General features: G+C 38.1%; 1 long non-coding RNA gene and 2 other non-coding genes across 3 annotated transcripts in view; 1 reads left to right on the forward strand and 2 right to left on the reverse strand.

Annotated features, from left to right (window-relative positions):
* Positions 1-24,431, forward strand: part of LOC134793094 (uncharacterized) — a 454,735-nt gene that overhangs the window by 652 nt on the left and 429,652 nt on the right. The window lies entirely within an intron of this gene.
* Positions 1,994-2,066, reverse strand: Trnas-gga (transfer RNA serine (anticodon GGA)). Its single transcript has one exon. It is a non-coding gene; the product is annotated as a tRNA-Ser (tRNA).
* Positions 2,305-2,377, reverse strand: Trnas-gga (transfer RNA serine (anticodon GGA)). Its single transcript has one exon. It is a non-coding gene; the product is annotated as a tRNA-Ser (tRNA).

The following is a 24,431-nucleotide window of genomic DNA, read 5'->3' on the forward strand; positions in this document are numbered from 1 at the left end:
TTCGCGGATATCATTGTTAATGTTATAAATGTATACCTTACCTATAGATAAATTGTTATTTTTAGTTATTTAAAAAAAAAGAGTTATCGATGTGTTCGATCAAAAATAAGTAACATTGCGGATTTTTAGTCGCTTTTTTCAAAATTGTGTTCATGTTTTTTATGCCATCGAGCGAAATTTGTTTACCTAATCAGGTTTCTAATTAAAGAAGTTAGGAAGAGAGGTAGAGAATGAACTTACGATACCTATTCATATTTCTTGGCAATATTATGATGTAAAACAGCGCTACGATTTTTCAAAAACTCTGCTGGCTGTAGCCACTGCACCTTAAGTGGTCGTAAGTTACAAGAAACGACCCGTCAGTTGCGTCATTAATGTAGAATGTTATTCTTCCATTGGCGATACTGTGACCTAACTAAATCATGGTTTATGAAGCTAATGACATGCACAGTCGAGTCAACGATGAATAAATGCGCTCTCCGATTGCGGTTTTTATACTATTTTAATGGATAGACGGATAGTCTGAATAATTACGGCCAGCATAGGATACATAAAGATAAAAAAAAAAACAAATGTTTCTCATGTGTGATAAATAGTGATAATGTTAATATGTACATACTTGTTATTGCATAATAATAACGTCTCTCAGTAGACATTCCGAACATCTCTAAAAAAAGGAATTTTAATTGACCTAATTTCTGGTCCTCAACTGATAAGTCGAAATGAAGTTTTATTGACTGTGTGATGAAATGCCGCAATGTCCGTAACATGCGCTTCCTGAATACATCATAGAAAGATTATAATATGTGTGTAGCTGTAGATAAAGCCGTATAATGTACATACATAATTATTTAGGCATTAAAACACTTGTGTGAAGTTTTTATGCAACTCACTTCCAGCTCATTTTATAAACCCCTACTCCTATTTTAATCCCTTTAAGCAGGCCACTGACGAGCCTTCCAAATGGATGCCGTTACAATGGATTCATCCAAATGGACGGCATCCTAATATTAAACATTGTACGTTTTTGACATTCTCGGACCGATTTTGGATTGCAGCCACGCTATTTGGTCTGTTGGAAGGCTCGTCAGTGACCACCTTTAGTTATGTAGCAGGCACATAAACTACTATAGGAAGCGCAAATACTCGTAAATAATATCTAGAGACATGTACGCCTGTAGCATCAGTAGGTACTTATTTTGGCGCCGCTTCAACATATAATAGAAGAAAACAATACATATTACTCTCGTATTATGGGGTACAATAGATAGTATAGATACACACATATTTGAAGCACATGCAGTTGAACACATATGTGGTTTATTTGATCCAACTTTCTACAGAACGTGGCACGGACAAAACATCCTCCAGTCTTAGCATAGTCGCGCTACCCCCTCTGCCACGCATACGGTAATTTTACTCCATGTTCGAGTCGAAAGTGTCTTTGTGTGACGTCCGTGTCTTTGGACGGACCAATCACGGCACGGGATTTCGCTCACCTCGTCCCGCGCACCCCCGCATTTTTGGCATCATCGGTTGCATGAAATAATTGCTCTAAACTCGGTCTAGAGGATTCCTAGTATATGGAACGTGGTTATCACACCGCTGCAGCTCCTCCACTCCGGTATATGAGCGAGACAGCGTTATTCCCATATATACCGATGTCACGCTCGCACTCCGGAGCGGCGAGCGGATACGCATAAAATGTGAAGACCGCCTCAGCAGGCTGACGATGAAACAGCGAGGAAAGGTATTGTAGGCGATGCACGGGGCCGGAACCCCGTAGGCCCACATTCGAACCTAACTTCTTCGATAACTCAGTTGAGTGCTCTTCGGTATAGCCCTATATACTTTTACCGGCTGCAAGTCTGTGCACCCACGAAGTCCTAACCTTCTTGCCTACTACTTTCCGGGATACTAAAGAAAACACCACTAATATTGTTATTGTCTATAATTCCAAATTTTATATTAAAGGAAAAAATGGAAAAATTTACGCTTCCGGCAGGACTTGAACCCGCATCCTCCACAATCCGTGTGTTGCTCTTAACCAATTGAGCTACGGAAGCCTACCGGACATCGCAAATCTTTCCATTCCTTTCTTTATGTAAACACGCCTTTGGGGTGGCGTATAGCGACATCTACCGAAAGACAATTACATCTTTTAACGGCACCGGAGTCTCAAGTTTCATTGAGAATTCACCAGTAACAATGTGCTAACCCATACTAAATCAATTTTTTAACAAGCAGATACGTCTGCGAGCGATATTCCAAATTTTATATTAAAGGAAAAAATGGAAAAATTTACGCTTCCGGCAGGACTTGAACCCGCATCCTCCACAATCCGTGTGTTGCTCTTAACCAATTGAGCTACGGAAGCCTACCGGACATCGCAAATCTTTCCATTCCTTTCTTTATGTAAACACGCCTTTGGGGTGGCGTATAGCGACATCTACCGAAAGACAATTACATCTTTTAACGGCACCGGAGTCTCAAGTTTCATTGAGAATTCACCAGTAACAATGTGCTAACCCATACTAAATCAATTTTTTAACAAGCAGATACGTCTGCGAGCGATATTCCAAATAATTAAAAGCGAAACGTAAAAAGTGAAGCGTAAATTTTTCCATTTTTTCCTTTAATATAAAATTTGGAATATCGCTCGCAGACGTATCTGCTTGTTAAAAAATTGAAAAAAAAAAAAAAAAAATTGTCTATAATTATCGTTATCACTGAATAGAAGACATTAAGTAAGGTAAGTAAGTCTATGCGTTTTCTAATTGTGAAACTACTAAAATACCACAGCCTGTTTATAACACACTAAGTTAAGTCTATATGTAAAAATAATTAAATCTGCTTAAACCACTGAACACTTTAGAATAAACTAGAATAGAATCCAGAACTTTCCGGACAGAGTAACCCCGAAATTATTAATATTTACTCGCTAACCGGTGAAGATGCACTGCTGGCGCGAGCGGCGCCTCTAGTTTATATACGCAATTTTGATCCCATATGGGTGGAAAAAATTGGGGAAAAATTAGCCAATAGTGTGACGTCTAGATTCTGTTGTATTACAAGGTGATAAATAAAACTCAGTTGGTCAGTCAGGTGTGCTCCGCGACCCGCCTGTACGCCGTGACAGTTGACAACAGAATGTCGACTTGCAGGTAGTTCGCATTGCACTTTTATTGTATAAACGTCACATCTCTTCCTTTTTATAATGATTTATTTATTTTATTTTATGCGTTAGCCATGCAACAATAGTTCAGTCATCTCACATCTGTTTATCTTATAACTGCTAGGTTAATTTAGATTCTAATTCCGATATACTACCACCGGTTCGGAAAACAGCGTTAACCTCAGACCCGAGAAGAACCGGCGGAAGAAACTCGGCGAGGTGTGGATATATTCATTTCTCAACAGTTCAACAATAAACATTTTTTAACAATATAACCTTGGAATATTTACACTATTCCTAGTATCTCTCTCAGTTGCTTAGCGGTCAGCTGGAAGAGATCCTTTAACGGGATGAGTTCGCCTTTGTACACATTTATTCTATTCTCTTATTGTTATGTACTTGTTTAGCGTAATAAAGTGTTTTAATACAATTATGGTTTTACTTTTACAATATCAGTCTCTTTCCTTCTCCTTTTTTCAGTTTTGAATTTTGAGTCTGCTTTCTTTTATTCAAATTGATAATAACTCGAGGTTTAAATATCTTACGAGTTTAACCTTAATTGATACATATTTTCTTTGGATGCTTACACTTTTCTAGGTATTTTCATTAGCGTTCAAGCTATGTACACGTTTCACACAATTAATACCTATTTCGTGAATTTCCAATAAAATTGTAACATACAGGTAACATATTCCAATAACATCTCGTACATGTACATTATTTATTGGCAACAACTGATTTCCTCAGTTTTACTTGGCTGTTTGATAGGTAATATAGTATAATATATAGATATAATGCAATTTATAATATACGTAAATGGTCCAATGTTAAGTAAGGTAAAAAGTCATACCAGATATCACAACCTATTTAGTTTTACTTGTGTACTGGTATGTTATTTACGCAAACCATGATCTATACAAATAGATTTCTATTACTCGGGTAAAATGATGTAGGTACCTACATATTTGACCGTTATTATTATAAATTGCATTGGATACATTATTTTATTACCGTTTTTTAATTATAATACTTGCTGAATACAGTATTGACCTCAATTATATTCAAGTATGGTATATCGACTGTACTGTTAATCTAGCAACTTAATGTTACTTATACAATGAATGATATTATTTATGTTATGAAAACAACTTTAATCCCTGCTTACAATTGGAAGTTGATTTTAGCATTGACTATAGTCTACAGTAGCCCTTGACTACAATATACACAGCCTTAATTTGACCATGGTTACAGTCACATTAATATTTTTTTTATAGACATTTTGCTTCCCTTAGGTTCAATTACTTACAGATATATTATAGAGCAAAACTAGCACCTGTGTATGTTCATTTTGATGGTGGCATATGTTGTTTAACTCTAATTATGTATATTTTACAAGGAACCAATGGAATATCATTACCATGAACACGGTTTCACCGAGTACATTGTTCGAAGATTTACTTTATTATTATTCCGTTGCTTTAATAAAACCCTAGGCCATTTTGGGTTTTAGTTCATACTTGGTACTTAGTACCTGTACGATAATTAAACAGCGACTTAAGTAAATAACTCTTTGATAATATACTCTTGCAAATATAGAGGCTCGATCTGCAACCTCAATTTACAAGGTTTGTTTGATTTTGTTAGTTTCAACCTCAACTAGGCAACTGCAATTTGGTGCAATCAAGATCACGTCTGGTCCTTACGTTTTTATACGTACACAGTATAAATTTCCCACTAACGTGCCTTTTTATTACACTTAATTATAACTCATCTCTATCTGGGTAACTGTCCGATATTGACGCCATCGCTTGGCCGTCCATTTTACGGATTTGGTTACTATGTTCGTATGTGTATGTTTTCACTATTAGGAACAAGACATATATAAAGTAGCGCAGTGGGAGTGCAAGGTTTCACGCATCGTCACTGATTGGTACTTTGTATTTTTTCAGCATTTACTTTAGATACCTACACAATGTGTGGCATTGTGACGGACCCAGCGTCTATTTATTTACCTTAAATTGACCTTTGACCTGATTGTAAATTTATAGAATTACTATTGTGTCCTTTTAGCACTAAAATTAGTTGATTGGCTTTAGGTAATTTATTTATTTTTAAAATTATTGTCTTCTTTTGGCACTAAAATTAGTTGATTGGCTTTAGGTAATTTATTTATTTTTGGACTTTAATTTAGTCGGCCCGTCGACTTTTATCGGTACTCATTTAGTCCTAGTGCAGCTTTGCATTTTGAATTGGCCTTTGTAGGCACATTTATCACATGCCGGCACATTTTATCTTTTAGGGGGAAGGCGGCGCCATTATCGCAATCCTGTCTACCTGTTTGTTATGTTTGCCCAAAAACTCTTTCAGTTGCCTCCTAACATTTTATCAAATTTGTTCCCATAATCACTTGTTTATTGTAACTGAAACCCCTAGATTCAATATTTTCCTTTAGATCGGCGGAGGCTCAATTTTCCGCATTGAAATCACATTTAGAATCATTAGGAATAGATTAGATTAGAAATTTCCAAAGTATAATTCTTGTTGCATCAGTCGAAACACGAATCGTTCATACAAACTCTGTTTTTGCGAAAAGTATTCTTATAATTTGTCGACAGCAACTTTAAAAATGTCCATTACGCTAGCTTCTGAAACGTGCGTACTTGGAAGAGTGCTCGCAGATAGCAGGCACACGACACTCAGGCACATTCTAAAGCTTTCTAAAGGACAATTAAGACATCATTGTAATACTATCCGTAAGTAAGCACGGAACATGTGCGTTAGGTAAGTACCTTCTAACTACCGAGTTTCTGTACTTAAGGAGTTATCGAAGTAACCTAACGTGTAACAAACAGAACAGGTAGACACATATACATAGGATTGGACCCCAAGACATACATTAAAGTTCAACGAGTCTTTGTGACAATAACCTGAGTTTCACTCCTTAACGTTAATTATAGTCACATATTACTAACAATTTAAATTTTATGGAATTTTTCCTGAGCTATATTTATTTTTAATTCTGAAGAACTTATCATTTGCACTACATGGGCCGATATCCCATGCAGCACTCGCGGAGTTTTCACTCCAATGGTATTTCCTTATTCGGACTTAGGTTTCACTCCAATTGTAGGTATTTATTTATACGGAACTCGTATCTTGCATAAACTATACATTAATACCATTGTCTTTTCAGCCTATGAAACTCGACTTTTCTAGTTTTCATATTCATAGGCAAGGTTGTGTCAATGTCTAGTTAGTTATTTTAAATACACCATAGTCGGCATCAGCAACCCCGCCCCACCATCATAACCGCGGTACTTGCATTTGAAAACTCGTTTAAATAATTAAATAAAGAACTTATTTAAGGAGGATAAGGTAAGCATTTCATGAGTTTCCAAATGTAATCGATCACCGCGCAATCATTGCTGGCGCGGCAGAATTATTAAGCATAGCCATACCTTCCCGAGGCCCACGGTCCTACCAGCTGTAGTAGGTACTTTCTAAGTTCGGTGGAAGAATTTTTTACATTTATTCGGAAAATGTTTTGTTTTATTATAATTATTTTCAACAAAATCTGTTTACTGCACACATGTACGACTCTAGATTCTTCAGACTCTCAAGACCCTTAGACCCTTTAGACTTCCTTAGACTATTTAAACTCTTACAATCTTTAGACTCTAACTTAGATTCTGTAGTCTCCTTAGACTCTTTAGACTATTTAGACTATTAAGACTATTTAGACTCTTTACTTTTTAGACTATTTAGACTATTTACTCTTTAATCTCTTGAGACTCTTTAGACTCTTTAGACTTTTTAGACTATTTAGACTCTTTAAACGCTTTAGACTCTTTAGACTATTTAGACTATTTAGACTCTTTAGACTCTTTAGACTCTTTAGACTCTTTAGACTCTTTAGACTCTTTAGACTCTTTAGACTATTTAGACTCTTTAGACTCTAGACTATTTAGACTATTTAGTCTCTTTAGGCTCTTTAGACCATTTACTCTTTAGACTCTTTAGACTCTTTAGACTCTTTAGACTGACTCTTTAGACTCTTTAGACTCTTTAGACTCTTTAGACTCTTTACTCTTTTAACTCTTTAGACTCTTAAGACTCTAGGTTTAAACTCTTAAGACTTTAGGTTCTTTAATCTAACTTATTTTTATTTTTTATTTCCTTATACATATATTATGTGATGTGAAAAGCAGTATGGGTCACATGGTAGCAAAATTATTTTCACTTTGGGCGTTAACACTTGAATCCCTCACTACGCTCAGTATCCCATCCTCGTCGCCATTGTGACGTCTAGATTCTGTTGTATTACAAGGTGATAAATAAAACTCAGTTGGTCAGTCAGGTGTGCTCCGCGACCCGCCTGTACGCCGTGACAGTTGACAACAGAATGTCGACTTGCAGGTAGTTCGCATTGCACTTTTATTGTATAAACGTCACAAATAGTATCCTAGATATCCATTTCCGGTGGATTTCTAGAATGTTCCAACGAACCGGGTTGGTTGCGCAGGAGCAGCCTTACTATTCTAACATACGAGTATATTTCTACTGTCTCTTTCATGCCGTAGAAGGTTCTGGAAACTAGATCAAAAGAAATTTCTCTAACTACTAATATAGTATACCTTATTACAAGGACATAAGGTCCAGCAAATTCAACAGTGACTAGTGCATTGTTTTAATGTGATTAATTATTTATCTATAAACCTATACCTGGCAATTATTGTACTAAAAGTTGTGGAAAACTAAGTATTTATATAATCTTAAAGCTGATTTAGCCGGAAATGATTTTAAATGACATAAAATGCGTTTTTTGTTAATAATTCTTAGAATATACAATATTTTAGAAAATTACGACACTTAGGGCATTAAATATGTTATTCCACAAAAATGTATAACATTTTCATATTAATTAAAAGCCTTATTATAGAAAAAAGCGACAGTAACATAGTGGTAGTATGGCGCTGTCTCTTTCAGCGCGTCAAGGACAAAACGATTCCCTGCCGCTTCGCACGCGCAGTGACCTTGCGTTATGAACCTATTTAATGCCTTATTCTAGCCTAACTACTTACTAAACTATATCTACGATTCTATATAATAAAATGTTAACTTATTAGGTACGTAGGTACTAAAATAGTCGCTGGGTGTCCGTATCAGGTATAAACTGCTATCCAGTTTGGCAGATAAGTAGCAATATTGAATGTAACTTCTCTTTTTCATAATAATAAAATACTAAAGTTGGTAACAGCCAAACTTCGCAGATTTGCACTTGGAGCGGTTCCCTTTTGCGATGTTGGCCGCTTTTCGCTTGCATAACTTTCTGCAACTGTTATTAAAATATAAATGTAATGCAAGCATTTGAGTATTAATTAGTACTCAGTGAACTAACTCTAGTGTTTAAACTTACACGATTTTCACGCATTATTATTTACTGCCAATACCTTTTATATAACCAGCAACTGGATGCCGGTAAAGAAGCTCGGGCGTGGTAGGCCCAGGAGATGGCGAGACGACTTTCACACCTTCCTTTGCAACTGGCCGGAAAAAGCACAAAATCGGGAGTTATGGAGATCCAGGGGAGAGGCCTTTGCCCAGCAGTGGGGCACTCAAATAGGCTAAGAAAAAAAAAATTACTTCGACGGAACTAATATACCCAACTAAGCTTTAAAATTGCCTCCGACGTTTCGAAGACGGCATTATCTTCGTGATCCCGGAGGAAGACTGGCTAAAGTTGACATCAACATTATATTTGTGTCCCGATCGCAAAGTGACATTGACCGCCGGCATCACGACGGGACAGCAGAAATGGCGTGTCAATGTACGAAATTCTTTGTGCTTATCGTCCTTACTTTACTCGTACGAATGTATCAATTTTGTTTGCTTGACTTGGCAGGAGCAACTGCTGTGCCCCGCCGACGATATTTTGTCATTGGCCTTTCATGTCAAACATCATCCAATCACAGTTGAAGCATGAACGCTCGCTTCGAAAGTTACACGATTACCCTGTTGACCCAAAATACTCTGTCCCTTTATGAAACATCCCGTATGATGGATAGCGTTATGCACGTGATAAAAGTGTCACTTTATTACGCGCGCTTGAAAAATACTGACATGACACGAAATTACGTGAACAAGTACGAGCATCATAATATCCGTACTGGTCAGTGGGTGACAAGCATTCTGTACACAATGTACCATTATGGGTACATGGCGTGATTATATCAACTTTTTGCACATTGCGACACTAATTAAAATGCAACTACATATTTAAAACGATATGAATGTTCAATTGTTCATGTCAAATTTCATGTTATTTCAGAATGAAAATGAGTGTGTAACTTTGTATTGCGGCGGCTAGGATATAGCTAGGACTATTACCGCCCGATTCGACCAATGTTTATAGAAGTCACAGCGGTACCTACGAATCCTACGATAACGATGTGTCAGTGTCAAACGTGACGTTTTTTGACACTGACAGATCGGTGTCGTAGGTACCGCTGTGACTATTCTTATAAACATTGTTCGTATCAGGCCTTTAATCAATGACCTTTTATTTATGTAGACGTGTGACGTTCATAGTTGACAAAACTAAAATTTGGTCCAACGATTTTGACAACTTGACATGTTGCCGTCACCCATACGACTAACTAAATATAGGTTCCGGAACCTATATTTGATGGCTCACGATCGTGCGCCTGGTACCATATCTACCTCTTTTTATAGTGCGTCAAGCAAATCTTGTCAGTAGCAATGTAAAGCAAACTAAGTAGGGCAACACTCAAAGAGCAGTATTGCGCTAAGAAAAGCAGCAATGTACAATGTACATCGAACCAAAACTTTTTTTGCCGCTGAGCGCGCCCTACGTACGTCAATTCAAATTGTCACTCGCGGTTTATTGAAAATGTTTGAAATTGTTATTATTAATACGGACGGACAATTTAAAAGTGGTGTAAAAACGATGATAATAAAAATGATTAACAAATTTGAAGATCTCAAAATAAAATTAGAAGCAGGCTATGCCGTTAAACAAGAATGTATGAATAAAATAAAATCATTGCTTCCGCAGGTAGATGTCCTACTGGATTTTAATATTTTATTCGATTTCACAGTTGGCACTGTGCGCATTGCAGGCACCTTAGCTTTGCATAAGTTCATGCACAATCTTATTTAATATATATTATTGGTATATTTAATGGTGACATAGCAGAAATATCTCTTGATATAGAAACTAATAGAAACGATTCAGAATGTAAACAAACAAGATGATGGCTGTCATTCACGATCCACATTCCACAGATAAAATACAGATGACACGCGATTTTCGAATTATTCGAACACAGTGTTACTAACCCGCGATTTTTCAAATTTGCCGCCGTTTGCTACTCACAAGATTTGCTTGACCCAGTATACTTACATCCATGCCTTTAATGTGTTGTCGAGCGATACAAATGGTTAAGTATAGAAAACCATATTGAAAATGATCCTACAAGCTCTTGGCCGGTTTTAATAAGTCAGCCACTATATCCGCCAAGGTATAGCCGTTTCGGTGCGAAAGCTAGCCTTTTAAAAGACATTCCTTATTTATAGCAGCACACGCCGTCCCACTTTGCAAATGGACGAAATGAAAGCGAATAGAAAAACGTTTCACAGACGTACTAGTATGTACTAGTTCGTCTGTCTTTATGGACCCGCCAAACGTGATAAGATTAAAACTGGGCCGTGTATTTAGTGTGGACATATTTCTTGCCTCTATCAGCTCGACACAGAGGCGCAATAAGTTCTCGTTACGTGATACCTTTTTCGGAACTCTTTGGCTGATTGTTGGAGGAAAAAGTCGGGTGTGTATGGAGCTTATAAAGTCTTTTATGGTTCAGCTAAGGGATGTTCACGAAAAAGCTTAGAGATAGCTACTATTATTCAGCGTATTTTGTTTTTAATTTTTAGCCGTATCGGACAATATATAGGTAGGTGTAGTGAGGATACTCATACGCATAGAAATCATCGATCCCTGATTAGCTACAATGTAAGCAACTGCCAATTTTTTTGCAACATACGGATTGGACCAATAGTAAAAGTAGTTCAGTACGATGTATGGTACCACCATATTATTATGGTACCATGGTGTTACTGTGGTATAGTACTCGCACGTATGGTATACGATAAAAACAATGTTCACCGTGCAAGACATGACTAAAAAGCAAGCAGCATCTTACATAGGTAACTCAGCTTTTTTAGTTCTTATAGATAAACAAATAGGTACACATTTTTGAAGTTAATTAAGTTCAATAAAAATATGAATCAAATGAACGGCTTATTCTAATGGTATTAATTTGATCCGCATTGACAGCTCGGCTAGTTCGCCGATTTGCATACATGGCCGCGTGGATTAACACACGTTTTATTTCGGGGAAAGTATTTGAGCACTGAAGCTGACCCAGTTCCGAACTGTGTTCAAATAAGCTGTCGGATACCCAGTTAGTTATAGGATAGAGCATTACTTAAATACACTCAAGTATAATAAAGTAGATACTTTGGTGGGTGCTTTGCGTTGCTAGAAAGTGCTTCTGGGAACAGAAGGAGCAACTTTGTTCTTTTGCGTTTTTATGACCCGTAGAGTCAAAATTAATATGCACAATAACAATGTCCAGCGCACCGTTATTAACCTGTAACGCTTTTACAATTTAGCACTCTCCTGTTACCTGCACAATCCTATACAACTTCTGGAAATTATTACTTCCCGCGGGAAGTAAAATACTCCATGAACTAATAAAAGTTGTAATACACTGCTGTTTCATTCAGGAACACAATGAAACTGGTTACGTGATCATTTGGTTTTTAATCCCTGATGCAAAAAGAGGGGTGTTATAAGTTTGGCCGCTATGTGTGTGTGTCTGTCTGTGGCACCGTAGCTCTTAAAAGGGTAAACCGATTCGGATGCGAGTTGATTTGATTTGAAAGCAGATTTTCTAGCAGTGTTTACACTGTACAATGTACCTACACTTCAAAATGTACCCATTTTAAACTAACTGATTAACAGTCGGCGAACCACTTTTATACTCCAATATCTTCGAAAACACTCTTCAAGAGAAAGGATGCATACCGAACTACATACTTAACAATAAACAAAGAAACAAAATGTAACTTCCTTGTAATAGGCATCTCGAGCTCTTCATACGGTGCAGTTGACTGTACTTTAAGCCAGTACCCTCACACTCGTATTGTTCAAACGTAGCGCCAGAGTAGCACTCTAGGGGCTCTCCGGTAGCATCCAGACTTATTTAACTTATACGTTGTGTTTTTTATACACCCAATGGCACGTCACTCCTATGCCGCGCTGGTTTCCTGGAGGTTTGTGAAAATAATGGCTGGTTTCCACGCTTTGTAACTTACGGTAACATTTTGAGAATAAGTAGTCGTAATCACGGATAGAATAACACTTATCCCATTTTACGTAAAGGCTCATTTATAGGTCTAACGTTAAAGTAAGGCAGTTGGTAAGAAGTTATTATGGCTAGCTAAGGACTGGTTGCTGCGTGGAGCTGATTTCTATTATGTTAACAGGGTAAAAACGTTAAAGGTATATACACTAGTTTTAGTGCCAAAACTCAGCTACCTTCTAGAGACACTAGACAACCAGCGCTCAATTAAATTCGTTACCAACCGCGGGAAATAAGTGGATCAGTATCTGAAAAATGTATTCATATAACCTTAGTTACGATGTTTATAAAAAGGGCTTCAACTATTGCGCTATAAATATGAACGTTTAGCAAGAAAACCCAAAGTTTTCAAACAAGCTACTTATGTTATGCTCTGTAGCTGGGATCCATCTCCGGCTAAATCTCATTCGTCTAAAACTATACAAGATCAATTATTATATTCTCAATTAACTAACCCACAAACCACAATAGTTTAATCACGGGCGGGTCGGGTTATTTCAGTGGCACCTGCAGCCGGGACGACTGCCGAGACTATTTAAAGCTGCCAAGTTGTGCCATTGTCCAATCCATGATTACCTCGGGGACAGTTTCTTGCCCGGACTATACCTACTTCCCTTTATTGAATAAGGATGCGTGTTTTTTATAGAACAGATTGATAGACAAACAATGCAGCTCTCTCAAAAAATGTGTCGTGAGGGAGCAGTTTTGACAAGAAAACGAAGATATTTTTAGAGATGAGACTTAGAAGCATAAAGTTAGCTAGGTTTTTTGTATGTTGAAATTTACATTTTGTGTGTAATCCGTGTTATAACTAATCGTATATCATAAAATTATTGTCAAACGACTTTCATTTTAAAAAATCTAGCTTTCGGAACTAAACAGAAGTTTCATTCACCATTTTCATTTTAATCAATTCACTATTGCCGCGGGCTGAATTGAGGCTGATTCTTCTAGCTTCTTGTGGGGTAAATCCCATCCATAAAGTTCATATAATCCTATTCTTCTTCTTCTTTCCATCCTGTTACCCCCTGCTGGGGTGTAGGGCTCGAATCTTTTTCTTCCACTGACTCCGGTCCTGGGCAGCTTGGGTAGCCTCCTCCCACCCCATCCCCAATACACCCAGCTCTTGCTCCACAGAACGGCGCCAAGTAGATTTAGGGCGACCATGTTTCCGTTTGCCGGGCATCTTCCAGGTCAGGGCCACTTTGGATAGGTGGGTGTCAGGTTTCCTGAGGATATGCCCAACCCAATGCCATTTCCGCGTCTGGATCTCCTTGTGTACGGGTGCTTGTCCGGTTATTCTCCATAAGTGAGCGTTTGTGATCCAGTTAGGCCAAAAGATACGTAGGATTTGCCTTAAGCATTTGTTCACAAACACTTGGAGTTTTGTCATTAGGTCTTTGCGGACAAACCAGGTTTCGCACCCGTACAGTAGCACGGCCTTTACATTCGAGTTGAAGATCCTCACTTTAGTTCTTCTCGTTAGGATAGAGGAGTTCCACACAGGTTTAAGCTGGCTGAATGCAGCTCGGGCTTTGTTTATTCGAGTTTCAATGTCAGCTTCCGTTCCTCCACTCTGGTCGACAATACTGCCCAAATAGCAAAAGCTCGCCACTTGTTCGATCTGGTTTCCCTTAATCAGCAGCGGAGTTGAATCGGTGGTATTCTGGCGCATTTCCTTTGTTTTCTTGTAGTTAATGCGCAATCCTTCCTTTTCAGCCTCCTCTGCTAGATCTTCCGCCTTGTCTTGGAGTTGCTCACGCGTGGTTGCTATAAGACAGAGGTCATCTGCAAAGTCGATATCCTCGAGGTCTTTTTGAGATGTCCAAGGCAAGCCTCTTCGACCTTTGCTGGTAACCCTGCACATCACGTCGTCGAGCACCATCAAAAATAGCAGTGGGGAGAGCAAACAACCCTGTTTGACGCCTGCTGTGACATCTATACTCTCAGTGAGTTTACCCTTGTGGAGCACTCTACACGACGATCCATGGTAGAGTGCTTTGATAATGTTGATCAGCTTATCTGGCACACCGTTAAGCTTCAGAACCCTCCATATGCTTGCCCATTTTACCCTATCGAATGCTTTTTCAAAGTCCACGAATAGGGTAAAAACCTCACACTGCATCTCCTGACATTGTTCTAGGACCATTCGCAAGAGGTTGATCTGGTCCGCACATGAACGCCCCGGCCTAAATCCTGCCTGTTCTTCTCTGAGCTTGCTGTCAATCACTTTTGCCATCCTCGAGAGTAAGATCTTGCACAGCACTTTAGAGCAAATGGGTAGCAGATTTATACCCCTCCAGTTAGAGCATTGGGATAGGTCTCCTTTTTTGGGTAGTTTTATAATAATGCCTTCCTTCCATGATGTTGGTACCTGCTCTTGCTCCCAAATGCGCGTCAGTAGTGGCTCGAGAATTTCACCGGTGAGATTTACATCCACTTTCAGAGCTTCCGCCGTGATCCCATCGTTACCGGGTGCCTTGCCAGATTTTAACGTAGTAACTGCTTTGATGATCTCGCTTATGCTCGGAGGGTCTTCATCAATATCGGGCAGAATCTGGCTATGTACGACTGTAGTCTCCAAAGAAGTCGGGGCCCTAAACACCTCAGCGAAATGCTCTCGCCATGTACAAAGCTGCTGCTCCAGAGTTACCTGTAACTTTCCGGCTGCGTCCTTCAGTGGTTTGTCAGCGATAGGCTTATTGCAGAGAGTCCTTGCAGACTTATACAACTCCCCCATATTTCCTGAGTACGCAGCCAGCTCCGCCTTTTGTGCTATCGCTTCCGTCCAAGTACGTTTGTCTTTTTTGAGGTTGCGCTTGATTTTTGACTCGCATAAGTAGTACTCGTACGCTAGCTCTTCCTTAATTTCTACGGACTGCGCGGAGTTAATTCGTTGTTTCTTTTCGTGCCTTGCCTGGATCATATCCCAAGTGGTTCCTGAGATCCACTGCTTCTTTGGCTTTCGCTCGTATCCGAGCACAACCTCGCAACTTTTCCGAAAAGCGTCTCTAACGGAGTTCCAATGTTCTTCCAGGGCAACCTGAGTTTCACTTATATTCTCGCCACGCGCGCGGAGTTCGTTTTGAAAACGTAACCTTGTGGGGGATTTTTGGAGCTCCTCGATATTGAACCTGCGATTTGCTGACTTAAAGCTCTGCTGGATGCTTGCCACTTTAAGTTTGATTTTGGCGACAACTAGGTGGTGATCACTGTTTATGTCAGCCCCTCGTTTATTTCGGACATCTAGAAGAGATCTTCTCCACTTTCGGCTTATCATAACATGATCGATTTGGTTCTCCGTGCGACGATTAGGTGAGACCCATGTCACTTTGTGGCATTTCTTGTGTGGGAATATAGATCCTCCTACTATTAAGTCATTTTGGCAACAAAGATCTATGAGCCTATCACCGTTTTCAGTTCGGTGTCCCTCCGCGTGCTTGCCTATCCACGGTTCAATATTCGAGTTGCTCTTTCCTATTTGGGCATTGAAGTCTCCCATACATATAACAATATCTTGGCGCTTTGTTTTCTGTAGTGTGGCCTGGAGTTGGCTGTAGAACTTGTCCTTCGTTCTTGCGTCCGCTGCATTTGTTGGCGCGTAACACTGTATAACCGTGATGTTTCTTACTTTTGAGTGAAAACGAGCTGTTATAATGCGGTCCGAAACAGGATGCCATTCTAACAAGCTATTCTTTGCTTTGTCGGTCATTAGGAATCCTACGCCATATTCGTGTTTCTCAGTGACATCTTTGCCGGAATAGACAAATGTCATCCCATCCACCAGCTGCTCCCCAAACCCCTTCCATCTGGTCTCTGTAATGCCTAGAATCTCAAGCTTATAGTTACGCATGACTTTGGTAAGTTGGTGTAGGCGACTTTCTTCTTTCAAGGTTCTTACATTCCAGCAACCAATCATTGTCCATTGTTTCATGCCGAAGGTTGTTAGAGTTTTATCAGTCCGGTTTCTTTTGATTCGAGTTTCAGTAATAAAAATGGATTCGGGCATACAGGTTATTAGCCCATAGTGCCCTAGGCTGATGGCAGGGCTGCTGCCTCAAAGCGTACCGCCACGCTTGATTTGTACCAGAGTTTGCTCTCCTCTCATTCGTTTATTGGTTATTTAGACCAAAAGGCCGATGAATGCCTCCTCCAGTGAACTGGGTGTATGGTTATACCGCCACGGCTCGGTCGCCAGAGCCTCGTTTGTTATCCAGCAGGGAGCACCACGGAAGCCGATTTGCCTCCGCCGCCATCCGGCGCGTGCAGGTGAGGTTGACATTAGGGCAAGCTAGATGTTGATGCTGTTCTCCCCTTACTCCCCTATATAATCCTATTAGAGCCAATTAAATTTTCAACCTTAAAATTGCTATTTTAAAGTTAAAATTGAAAGGACAGCTTAGTTGCTTTTAAGCTCTTTCTGTGAGACCTGGGTACAAGACGTGGTTGTCAGGCAATGTTTGCTCGGCGCCCAATCAGCCAATCACTTTTGTCAATCGACTACTTTAATAAGTCTAGTTACTTAGTTTAGTTTAGTAAGTCTTGTAGCACTATTGTTAGCACGGTACGAGTTGAGACGACTTAATTTTCATCAAACAAACTTTTAGGAAATTATCAATAAAAAAAACGCAGGTCCTAAAAGATATACGATAAAGTATTTCACCCGTCACGAAAAACATTAATTATTCCGAGACAAAAGTGTTCTAAGTGGGAATTGTCCAAATTAAAGCAATTATCGAAAGTGAGTAACGCAATAAAAGAACACTAGTATAATCACTTTATAAGTTTCACGTTCTAAGATTAGGTACTTACCTCAGATTAGTTGCACGTACATGATTTTGTACACCTGTCTAACAAATTTAACAATAAAATCCGTCCACAAACCTTTAGTTAAACAAAACAACGGAAAACTCCTATGTTACAACAAGTTTTCCGCACCTTAGTTTCCAAGTTGGGAACTCTTTCAAAGTCGAGTCGGGAACATGCTCCCTGACTGCATTTATTATCCCGAATTCAATTTTCGCTCGAAAGCATTTGTTTTTGTGTCGATTCCCAACAAGCACTGCAGGCGCAGGGATGTATCATTACAGGATTAACCTCAATTTTAATATCGATAACTCACATAAAAAGCGAGAATTGAGGCTTGCGATATTTCCATATGGTTTAGTTTGAGGTTAAAAACCGGGCAAGTGCGAGTCGGACTCGCGCACGAAGGGTTCCGTACCATAATGCAAAAAAAAAACGAAAAAAAAAGCAAAAAAAAAAACGGTCACCCATCCAAGTACTGACCACTCCCGACGTTGCTTAACTTTGGTCAAAAATCACGTTTGTTGTATGGGAGCCCCATTTAAATCTTTATTTTATTCTGTTTTTAGTATTTGTTGTTATAGCGGCAACAGAAATACATCATCTGTGAAAATTTCAACTGTCTAGCTATCACGGTTCGTGAGATACAGCCTGGTGACAGACGGACGGACGGACGGACGGACGGACAGCGAAGTCTTAGTAATAGGGTCCCGTTTTACCCTTTGGGTACGGAACCCTAAAAACGTTACGTTTATATTATATGTTAACGGCATATTAAGCCCTTGAATTTTCAGAACCCTTATTATGTAGGTAATTGTTGCACTAAATACTATTTTCAAATGCCAAGGATATTGTTAATGATTTATTTTATTTATATTTATTTTAAAAACGCCTGGTACCTCATATCTGGGTAGGTGGCAATAAGCATCATATTTATTTGTTTTTTTTTATTGTTTATTGTAAACATAAATTTTATAAATGTATATTTTCTTTTTTGCAGGTACATATCCATCAAATGTGTGAGTTTTCTACCTCATTTTATAACCTCATAAGTACAAACTTGCCCAACCACTAGTGAACAAATCGAGCTTAATTTATCCCATTGAGCAACGCTTGCAACGCTACTATAAAATTCAACCGTCCGAGGCACTAATATATTGAAGTTAGCGAAACTGTTTGCATATGATGATACATAGGTACCTATATATGTACTTATTTGTCTGTCAAGGTAAGGGTAAACATGTTATTCTAAATGTGTTTATTGCATGTAATGTGTATTACCTAATACCTAAGATATATGTAACTTCGTATAAGATGAATAAAGTCTAAAGAAGAAACGTGCCTCGGAAATCAAGAAAAAGTCATTCTCTGATAGATGGCGCACACACCTTTAGCCTATGCTCGGCTAGATGGCGTGACGACACCGTTTCATATTTAACAATTTTAACACATAGATATCAGTGAATGAACATGGGTCAAAATGATATAAAAATAATAAAATCATTTATCCATATATATAAATTTTTTTGATAATTTTATACGTTTTCATTTTGAGTTTTAGTCGTGTGTCGATAGATGGCAGTAAATTTACTGTGACTACAAAATTTACTATGAGAGGACCCCTCTATACTATATGTATATTCTCTTTGCTAATACTGTATAAAGGATGACTCACGTTAAACCGGGCCTTATAACTTTCGTGAAAAATGCACATTAACGTTTTCAATACAAATTCAAGCCATCCCAATAATGATTTCCTATTTATTTCGGGCAAAAATAGACCCGTCAACTATTTTTAGTTACTTCATAACCTCAAAATAGTATGCAATCACTAGCACTGCACAAATCGCGGCATTAATTTACTCTATTCAACGGAAGGTTTAGACCGCTGCGACAACCGAAATCCAAATAGATGTAAGCGACGTTCACGTAGACCGTAAATTGAACCTTTTTCTGTTATGTGAAGTACGTGTTGTATGTGTCAAATAGCTGGGGACGGTAATCTAATGGAGCCCGAACCAAATTGATTCGGCTTCTCTGGGTTGACTTAGTCGTATTTGCCGTATTAATATATTTATTCGCTTACTTACTACACGATAAAGCTTTGTATCTTTTTACATTCACTCGCGCTTAGGGTTACCAGATCCAATTTTGGAATATCCTGACAAAATTCCTGATTTGCGAATATTTTTCCTGACGTTCATAACGACGACCGGGGGGAGGGGGGATGGCTAGCCGTAATAAAAAAGTCTGTTAATTCGCTAAAATTCCTGACATTTTCGTGTTCCGGCTGCATTCCGGACAAACGGCCAAAATTCCTGTCGTCTGGTAACCCTACTCGCACTAGATATTCGCTTTGAACAGAATCATAAATATTTACTGGCTGTTGATTTTATTTAAAATAATTTCATTTCTCTATCAGTCTGGGTATAGACCCAGACTAACTCTAAAAATCAAAACAGCAAAAAATAGTTTTTCTAAAAAATGATGAAAGCAAATGTTTATTACATAAACATAAACACGCGTTGCTAAAACATACAAAAATAGGTTAATTTTCGCACAAGGGACGAAACAGCGTTATTTAATACGTCGCTTAGCTATTAAAGTTTTGTCCCCGGAGAATAGTGCTGGCAAACACTTTAATTAATATCACGTGGAACGTGGAACATACATATAACCACTATTATAGCCAGGTGTCGCTTCATTATGATTAAACGTGACAGTTTGTAGATGCAAGAAAACCAATTACCTACGACGAAACCATCTAAAACGCAAATCGACCTAGTTTCAAAATAAGCTATTCTCAATATGTACATATGTTAGCCAACGCGAACGGCTCTAAGTACGAGTATAAGCTATCTACATTGGTTTGGAGCGAAATGCGTCATATCAACAAAAAACGTGTGAGCATTCATTCAGCGATAACCTGCTATCCTGACTAGTCATAGGTCTAACCTAACTTATTGGGATCCTTCTCCAGTTCGTCGCCATTTTACCTCTAGATTCTTTCTGCCCTAACGGCTGGTCAGATCAGACTAAGTTTTCATGCCAAGTGCTACGTCAAGTATGTAGCTTATAGGGATCTTATGTTTGCATACTTACTGACAAGTTTGAGCAAAGTTAGCGTGGTCACAGTCTATTATTTTGTATAACTAAATTCATAAGTCTATCTAAGGTGCAGGGGGACAATTTCGACTGCGGGGAAATTTCAACTAATCGAAATATCTTCCATGTTTTACAATATTAACAATAGTGCCATATATGTCCAGATAGCGAAAAACATCTCTTTCGCTATCGGGTTCTCGCACTCAAGTTAATAGGTAATGTAAAATGTGTAAGATATTTCGATTAGTTGAAATTTCCCCGCAGTCGAAATTGTCCCCCTGCACCTTAAAGACATAGAATAGAGCAATATGTAGGTACATATCTCGCTTGGAATGTCACACACACACACTGATTGCAGCTGTGCAAAGCACACTGCATATTAAAATTAGGTGCTAGCAGTGCAATCTACTTGTGCATATATTTGTATGAAATGCACTGACATCAAACACAGGAAACTAGGACATTTAATTATAATATGTACTTATACCTTCATATAAAATTTCACACTGCATGGCAAGTGTGGTAATGTCACCATTAATGTCAAAATATGTTCTTTGCTAACTTTACTTTGTATGTTAACTTTATTTTTTTCGTGTCGGTGCAAAGTAAGCTTAGACGGACTCTCTAGTTATAATTCGGCGCATCTGGCCCCGTAGTAGACAACATACCAATCGCTAACGCTCGCTCCGTAGCAAACGAAAAAATATTTTTTATCAATAAATGATCGTATCGTATCGAAGAGTGATAGAGAGAGACAAAGCGATTCGATGGTGACGCAAGTGATTGTCACCATGGACTGACTGACTTTGAGACAATTTTTTCTACGGTGACTGGAGAAGAACCGCCGCTAAGCCGTGACCGGGCTATATAGTGTAGTAAATGAAGCAAGTTGTTGTATGGAGAGCCATGCATTAATTTCTCAGTCGATGAAATTTTGCTTGGTTATTGTATAGTATGAGCCGAAACTAACATATAAATATCCAAAAAAAAAACACTCCTAAGTTAGGTATTTATACGTAAAAATACAAATCCGTTTATATATTGAACTGAGTAATTCCTCCGTCCAAAATTATTTTACCAAATAAGTTATTTGTATCAGTATGTAATACTAGAAAAAAATCAAACATGAGAATATTTTTTTATAATAATTCCTTTTTTTGTCGCTCATTTTCATCGGGAAATTGCTCTGCCATTTTTTTCTTCTTATATGAAAAAGCATACCCAAATTTATGTATTTCGGAACTATTAAAAACTTAGAGTGGAAAATTTCTCAGCCTTGTTCTTTTTAAATATGTACTAAGTAGTCACGTATACACTTAAATCCAAAATATCCAAAAGAAATATCATCCCTTGTACACCCCGCTCCCTACACAGTGCTCCCGATATGTTTAGTTTTTAATACGCTCGTTATTTTTTGGATGTTTTTATAGTTGAATAGAAAGACAACTGTGAACTTAATTCAGTAAATAAAATGGATAGAGAAATTTTCCACAGCGAGTTAAAAGGCAATTTCTGAAAATAGTACAGTAACATGGTCATTTTTTTAGATTTTCATTTTCTAGGTATAAAACTGCAATAAAATGGCATTCCAATGAAAAAATTAGACGGAGCAATTTTCCGGTCCAAGACACGCCAAAAAATTATATTTTATTAATATTGGTATTTCTGCTGGGATATTTTTTTTGATATTCCATATATTGTTGCAATACGTTACATTAATATGTCCGGTGAAGAAAGTTTGAACGGAGCATTTTTCTGTAAAAAGATATTAACGATTTAAGACTTTAGGTATTTACTTTAATTCTATTATTATTATTCTTTGGAAATTTATACAATACTTTTTATTTATTGATACTTTATCATACTGTAAAGTTTTTTCTGGCTGAGGAATTACTGCGGGGTCCACTACCTTTATTTACTACACTAATAATTAAAGGGGCCTCGTATGAGTAAGTGCTCACGGCTCCGTGTCTAAGAGCGCTGTCAGACTAGCGAACTTTTTGGCAGGTAAATGTAATTACGATCTGATAGTGTGAACTTGTTCAACATTACCTATGCTATTATTAGGAAGGATGACATAAAAGACAGCTTTGTAGTGACATTCGGATGGCAACTACATTACTGTTGCGACATTACTACCGACCTTGACGCGGGCGCTGTCAACTAAGCACCGGCCCTATAACCTTTCTAAATCCCTAAGCCCTATCTAAACAGAAAGGGAACACTAACAGTAAGATAGGAAGGTAATATAAGAAATCAAGCTAAAGCTATAGTAAACCTTCCGCGTATGCCATAAGACTGATTATGTCTAAACTTATTTTTGTGTTAGCTAAGATCCAAAAACTTGCCTTCATTTCTAAGATAACATCAGTATGATTGAGGAATTTGAACTGAGACCCTAGCGCGAAAAACGTAATTTCGTTATCGGCCTCCCATCACTCTTCCATATTTGTACGATAGATAGACAGACCACGATATTTCGATTTTAGTTTTTCGCGGTAGGCGCTCTGATTATGATGTGCAGTTTGACCCCGGTATTTATTTATTTACTCAGGGAATCAAAGAAGCATCGCAGCATTTACGAGCACATACAATATGAGACGCTCAATTCAGGGGTAGGTATACGCGATAGATATCGGCTTATTTGGCTCGGTCATAAAATATTGACGCTCATACGCGTATCTTGGCTGATAGATTCGAGCGCCGCGGCGCACCGACGCCGACTGATGCCCTCAACACCCGTAATGACCTTCATTCATTTCTCTAGCGTTCATGCATAAATCGTGATACGAAAGTTGTATTAAGCGTCCGAAAGATGTCTTTGTTGCGTGCGAAACGGTTCCTACATCGCGCAAGCGCTTGTTTTGCGTGAATAGTTTATAAGATTTTGTTTATATATTTTTTTCACGTCAGCAGCTCGAACAAGGGTACTTTGCTTCTTAAAAACAGTGAGCAAAATGCGATTTTGCTCACTGAGTGAGACAAAATGACATTCAAGTGGCCTTTATAGTCAAATGTCATTTCAACATGCGGGGTCTAATACAAGTTCGAAATAGTGGGTTCTATTATCTCTGTCCCTTTCACGCTGTTAGCAAAAAGAAACAGACAAAAAAAAGTTCAAACGACATTCAACGATATATTGACGGTTTATAATAGACCCCCGAAAAACTTCAGTCAGAACGCATCGTTCCAAACCACGTACGAGTATGAATTCTTAATAATTAATTAATAAAAATAATGTTCAAGATTTATTAAAACTGATAAAAATACTATATTTTAGGTATTTTATTGTACAATTAAAATAATGAACTAAAAAATACACAGATTATCACGCAAAATTAATTATTTTACTTTTAAGAATTTCTACTATAGTTGACAAATAGACACGTATCAGCAATTCGGACCGTATCTTACAATGTATTTTTTACAAAAAAAGTTGTCGATTGAAGTGTCAACGTTCGTTATTTCCATATTATTTTACTGAAATTATTTCCTTTATTTATTTTACATCTTAGGTTAGGTCGTTTATAACATGAATATAAAAGTAAAATACAAATTCCAACTGATATGATGGAATACCAATAACAACTAAAGATGGAAGTGCATCTTTAGTTGTTCCACACCAACGACACCTAAAGGTGTTAAAGTTAAGGTAGGGCAAAGCTTGGCTTATCGGTGATAATTGGTAATTCGGTGATAATGGGTTGTTATCTTTCGCAGAGCTTACAATGCTGAAATGTAAGCAATTAAATCGCTGCCAACCCAATTGCAAGCATCAAAACTGACAGCTGCCAATGATTTTATAGCTCGCATTTCCTCATGGTGAGAACTGTGTAAGATTATAACGGAGTATCACCGAATTACCAAGTATCACCGATAAGCCAAGGTTTGCCCTATAC

The sequence above is a fragment of the Cydia splendana genome, chromosome 1 (genome assembly GCF_910591565.1).
Source record: "Cydia splendana chromosome 1, ilCydSple1.2, whole genome shotgun sequence".
NCBI lineage: Eukaryota > Metazoa > Arthropoda > Insecta > Lepidoptera > Tortricidae > Cydia > Cydia splendana.